A 6608-nucleotide genomic window follows, 5' to 3' on the forward strand; every position below is an offset into this window, starting at 1 on the left:
TAGTGAGAGATCTGATGGTAGAGAGTAAGAAAACTGGTAAGGAAAAAATACGATAAGAAACAGGACCCAAAATAGTTTAAGGTATGTGACAAAGTATTGCTCTTTAATGATTCAGTAAGACGTGGCAGATCTAGAAAGCTAGATTCATTATGGCAAGGGCCATATCAAGTAGTAAGTGCAAACACGCCAAATGTGACAGCTCATAATAAAGATACACAGAAACAAAGTTGCACGCAAACAGTCTGGAACAGTACTTTTTAATATCAGACATAGCACATGTAAGGAGAATACATATTTTCAACATGTCCCCAAAGAAGTACATCAACGCCTGTTTGCAGCTAGGGTGTCCATCTAATTATCATTTCATTTCTAGCAAAGCTGCATGGTCATCCACGGTAACTGTTCTTTCGGGAATAGATACTACCGTCATATATAGTTAAAATATGGCTTCCCGGCCATTGACCTTCTTGTGCGAACGCACACGCTATGCCCGAACTCGTATGGGACTTGGTAGATTAATCTGCCACGAGTAATGAGTATGATGGGCAAACATCTATTAGGCGCACTACGAATGTAGTGGTGTGGACATGTTGGGAATGTGGATCTCACGGGGAGCGTGCAAGGGATAAGTCCCTGCAGACGCACTATCCTCTGTGCCCGCGGTGGCTCAGATGGATAGAGCGTCTGCCATGTAAGCAGGAGATCCCGGGTTCGAATCCCGGTCAGGGCACTCAGTTTCAACATGTCCCCAATGAAGTACATCAACGCCTGTTTGCAGCTAGGGTGTCCATTTAATTATCATTTCATTTCTAGCAAAGCAGCATGGTCATTCATGGTAACTGTTCTTTCGGGAACAGATACTACCGTCATATATAGTTAAAATATGGCTTCCCGGCCATTGACCTTCTTGTGCGAACGCACACGCTATGCCCGAACTCGTACGGGACTTGGTAGATTAATCTGCCACGAGTAATGAGTATGATGGGCAAACATCTATTAGGCGCACTACGAATGTAGTGGTGTGGACATGTTGGGAATGTGGATCTCACGGGGAGCGTGCAAGGGATAAGTCCCTGCAGACGCACTATCCTCTGTGCCCGCAGTGGCTCAGATGGATAGAGCGTCTGCCATGTAAGCAGGAGATCCCGGGTTCGAATCCCGGTCGGGGCACACATTTTCAACATGTCCCCAATGTAGTACATCAACACCTGTTTGCAGCTAGGGTGTCCATTTAATTATCATTTCAATATGGGATATGATCACCATGCACATGTACACAGGCCACTCATGGGGTTGGCATACTCTAGATCAGGTGGTCAAGCAGCTGCTGGGGTATAGGGGTTTGAAGACGTGCAGCAGTATGTTGACCGAGAGCATCCCAGACGTGCTCGATGGGGTTTAAGTCTGGAGAACAGGCAGGCCACTCCATTTGCCTGATATCTTCTGTTTCAAGGTACTCCTCCACGATGGCAGCTCGGTGGGGCTGTGAGTTATCATCCACCAGGAGGAATGCGGGACCCACTGCACCCTTGAAAAGTTGGACATACTGGTGCAAAATGACGTCCCGATACACCTGACCTGTTACAGTTCCTCTGTCAAAGACATGCAGAGGTGTATGTGCACCAATCATAATCCCTCCACACACCATCAGACCACGACCTCCATACAGGTCCCTTTCAAGGACATTAAGGGATTGGTATCTGGTTCCTGGTTCATGCCAGATGAAAACCCAGCAAGAATCACTGTTCAGACTATACCTATACCTGGACTCGTCCATGAACATAACCTGGGACCACTGTTCCATTGACCATGTACTGTGTTCTCGGCACCAGGCTTTATGGGCTCTCCTGTGACCAGGGATCAGTGGAATGCACCTTGCAGGTCTCTGGGTGAATAAACCATGTCTGTTCAGTCATCCGTAGACTGTGTGTCTGGAGACAATTGTGGCTGCGGTAATGTCTCGAGAAAGGCTACCTGCAATATTCCGTGGCTGTCTGTGGGCACTGCTGGTGAGACATCGGTCTTCTTGTGGTGTTGTACACTGTGGACAGCCCGTACTGTAGCACCTGGACACGTTTCCTGTCTGCTGGAATCGTTGCCGTAATCTTGAGATCACACTTTGTGACACACAAAGGGCCCATGCTATGACCTGCTGCTTTAGACCAGCCTCCAGTCGCCCCTTATAATGTCATCAATATGTGTTCTTTGAACCATTTTCAACACACAGTCACCATTAGCATGCCTGAAAAAGTCTGCATACTTATTCGCTGCACCGTACTCTGACATGCACCAACACACCTCTGCGTATGTTGACTGCTGCCAGCGCCACCGTGCGATGACCGCAGGTCAAATGCACCATATGGTCATACCCACCAGAGCATTGTTTCACCCTGTATCAGCATTATCCTTAATTTATGAGCATGAGTGTAGTAAGGAAATGTTCCCATTGCCAAAAGAGTGTCATCAATCAAAAGAAAGTATGAAGTGTGTTCAAAAAGTAAGGTGACTTTATATTTTTATGGAAATATATTTATTTACACATCAATATTCATGTTGTCTCCTTCAAATCAATCCCTCTCAGATACAATACACTTGTGCCAATGCTTCTTCCAATCCTCAAAGCACTTCTCATAAGCACTTTTTGGTACAGCATGGAATACTTCCAGCGATGCAGTTTTTATTTCCTTACGCATTGAAAATCTTTGTCCTTTCATAGGTCTTTCCAGTTTGGGGAACAGGAAAATGTCACAGATGGGGGGGGGGGGGGGGGGGGCAAATCTAGTGAATATGGTGGCTGAGGCATGATTGTCGTTTCCCCCCCCCCCCCCCCCTGCCAAAAACTCTCTCACAAGCAATGATGAATGAGCAGGTGCACTGTCATGATGCAAAAGCCAGGAATTGTTTTTCCACAACCCCATACGTTTTTTGCATATTACGTCTCGCAAATGGTGCATAACATCAAGAGAATACTCCTTACTGACTGTATGGCCTTGAGGCAAAAATTCATGAAGCACTATGCCATGGAAAAAAAAAAAAAAAAAAAAAAAAAACAGTGAGCAAAACTTTGAGATTTGATCAAACTTGGCGTGCTTTTCTCGGTCTTGGCTCTTTGGGATGCTTCTATTGGGACAACTGAGCTTTGGTTTCAGTGTCATAACCATAAACCCATGTTTCAACACCGGTTATGACCCTTTTGAACAAATTAGGACCATCATTGACATCATTCAAAAGTTCCTGGGCGATGATCATTCGACCATTCTTCTGATCAAAATTGGGAAGTTCTAGAACAAACTTCGCTGACACAAGTCTCATATTCAAAACATCCAAAAAAATTGCATGACACAAGCCAAACGATAGAACGACATCCTCAGCAACTTCTCTTATGGTAATTAGACGATTTTACAAAACAATTTTATTCACAGCTTCGACGTTATCATCAGCTGTTAATGTGCTGGGGAGTCCAGAGCGGGGTTCATCATTGGCACCTTCTCGGCCATCTTGGAAGTTATTGTATCACATGTAAACTTTTTAACTTAGAGCAGAGGCACCATACGCCACTGTCAACACTTCAAGTGTTTTAGAGCACTTGATTCCATTTTCACACAAAATTTGATGCAATTTCTTTGCTCCATTTTTTCTAGTAATCGATAATTACCGAACACACTAAAACTCTTCTACCCTTTCTATCTGTCAAAAACAAATGAAGTATGGTGTACACATGAAACTAGAAACACACATTCGGGACAACATAACAAAAAAACAAGAGATTAATATTCGAATGTTATGTTGTAATTTGAAAAGCCCCCTTACTTTTTGAACAGCCACATATATCTTTATTCAGCCTGAGGAAAAAATTCTTGTTAACAGATGAAGCAGAGGGACAGTATGTTAAATTGCCAGCTGAATAAATAAATTTTAATCAATCAAATAAGAACAAATGGCTGTGCAGATAAATGTTTACACAATTCTCAACTTTTGATCACGAAGAGTGTGAAACAAAGTTGCTTCGGCTGGTACGCAAAATTCCAAATGATTGTGTCAAAAGAATAGTAAATTTCAATCATAATATTTGGATGCAGTTAAATAGCAAGCTGTCTTAGAAGGCAGATTAAGGAAGGAAAACCTACGTGTCTAGCATTTGCAGACTTAGAGAAAGCTTATGACAACGTTGACTGGAATACTCTCTTTCAAATTCTGAAGGTGGCAGGTGTCAAATACAGGGAGTGAAAGGCTATTTACAATTTGTACAGAAACCAGATGGCAGTTTTAGGAGTTGAGGGACTTGAAAGGGAAGCAGTGGTTGGGAAGGGAGTGAGACAGGGTTGTAGCCTAACCCCGATGTTATTCAATCTGTATATTGAGCAAGCAATAAAGGAAACAAAAGAAAAATTTGGAGTGGGAATTAAAATCCATGAACAAGAAATAAAAACTTTGAGGTTTGCTGATGACACTGTAATTCTGTCAGAGACAGCAAAGGACCTGGAATGGACAATGTCTTGAAAGAAGGATATAACATGAACATCAACAAAAGCAAAATGAGGATAATGGAATGTAGTTGAATTAAATCAGATGATGCTGAAGAAATTAGAATAGGAAATGCGACAAAGTAGTAGATGAGTTTTGCTATTTGGGGAGCAAAATAACTGATGAGTCAAAATGTTGTTGTTGTTGTCTTCAGTCCTGACACTGGTTTGATGCAGCTCTCCATGCTATTTTATCTTGTGCAAGCTTCTTCATCTCCCAGTACTTACTGCAACCTGCATCTTTCTGAATCTGCTTAGTGTATTCATCTTTTGGTCTCCCTCTATGATTTTTACACTCCACGCTGCCCTCCAATGCTAAATTTGTGATCCCTTGATGCCTCAGAACGTGTCCTACCAACTGGTCCCATCTTCTTGTCAAGTTGTGCCACAAACTCCTCTTCTCCCCAGTTCTATTCAATACCTCCTCATTAGTTATGTGATCTACCCATCTAAGCTTCAGCATTCTTCTGTAGCACCACATTTCGAAAGCTTCTAGTCTCGTCTTGCCCAGCCTATTTATCATCCATGTTTCACTTCCATACATGGCTACACTCCATACAAATACTTTCAGAAAAGATTTCCTGACACTTAAATCTATACTCGATGTTAACAAATTTCTCTTCTTCAGAAACGCTTTCCTTGCCATTGCCAGTCTACATTTTACATCCTCTCTACTTGGACCACCATCAGTTATTTTGCTCCCCAAATAGCAAAACTCCTTTACTACTTTAACTGTCTCATTTCCTAATCTAATTCCCTCAGCATCACCCGACTTAATTCGACTACATTCCATTATCCTCGTTTTGCTTTTGTTGATGTTCATCTTATATCCTCCTTTCAAGACACTGTCCATTCCGTTTAACTGCTCTTCCAAGTCCTTTGCTGTCTCTAACAGAATTACAATTTCATTGGCGAACCTCTAAGTTTTTATTTCTTCTCCATGGATTTTAATACATACTCTGAATTTTTCTTTTGTTTCCTTTACTGCTTGCTCAATATACAGATTGAATAACATTGGGGAGAGGCTACAGCCGTGTCTCACTCCCTTCCCAACCACTGCTTCGCTTTCATGCCCCTCGACTCTTATAACTGCCATCTGGTTCCTGTACAAATTGTAAATAGCTTTTCGCTCCCTGTATTTTACCCCTGCCACCTTTAGAATTTGAAAGAGACTATTCCATTCTACATTGTCAAAAGCTTTCTTTAAGTCCACAAATGCCAGAAATGTAGGTTTGCCTTTCCTTAATCTAGCTTCTAAAATAAGTTGTAGGGTCAGTATTGCCTCACGTGTTCCAACATTTCTGCGGAATCCAAACTGATCTTCGCCGAGGTTGGCTTCTACCAGTTTTTCCATTCGTCTGTGAAGAATTCGCGTTAGTATTTTGCAGCTGTGACTTATTAAACTGATAGTTCGGCAATTTTCACATCTGTCGACACCTGCTATCTTTGGGATTGGAATTATTATATTCTTCTTGAAGTCTGAGGGTATTTCGCCTGTCTCATACATCTTGCTCACCAGATGGTAGAGTTTTGTCAAGACTGGCTCTCCCAAGGCCGTCAGTAGTTCTAATGGAATGTTGTGTACTCCCGTGGCCTTGTTTCGACTCAGGTCTTTCAGTGCTCTGTCAAACTCTTCATGCAGTATCATATCCCCCATTTCATCTTCATCTACATCATCTTCCATTTCCATAATATTGTCAAGTACATCGCCCTTGTATAGACGCTCTATATACTCCGTCCACCTTTCTGCTTTCCTTCTTTGCTTAGAATTGGGTTTCCATCTGAGCTCTTGATATTCATACAAGTGGCTCTCTTTTCTCCAAAGGCCTCTTTAATTTCCCTGTAGGCAGTATCTATCTTACCCCTAGTGAGATAAGCCTCTACATCCTTACATTTGTCCTCTAGCCATCCCTGCTTGGCCATTTTACACTTCCTGTCAATCTCATTTTTGAGACGTTTGTATTCCTTTTTGCCTGCTTCATTTCCTGTGTTTTTATATTTTCTCCTTTCATCAATTAAATCCAATAATTCTTCTGTTACCCAAGGATTTATACTAGCCCTCATCTTTTTACCTACCTGATCCTC

General features: G+C 42.2%; 1 non-coding gene across 1 annotated transcript; it reads left to right on the plus strand.

The window, feature by feature from the left end:
- Nucleotides 1-655: 655 nt before the first annotated feature.
- On the plus strand, nt 656-730 carry Trnat-ugu (transfer RNA threonine (anticodon UGU)). Its single transcript has one exon. It is a non-coding gene; the product is annotated as a tRNA-Thr (tRNA).
- The last annotated feature ends 5878 nt before the right edge of the window (nt 731-6608 follow it).

This window comes from Schistocerca serialis, chromosome 7 (genome assembly GCF_023864345.2).
Source record: "Schistocerca serialis cubense isolate TAMUIC-IGC-003099 chromosome 7, iqSchSeri2.2, whole genome shotgun sequence".
Taxonomy (NCBI): domain Eukaryota; kingdom Metazoa; phylum Arthropoda; class Insecta; order Orthoptera; family Acrididae; genus Schistocerca; species Schistocerca serialis.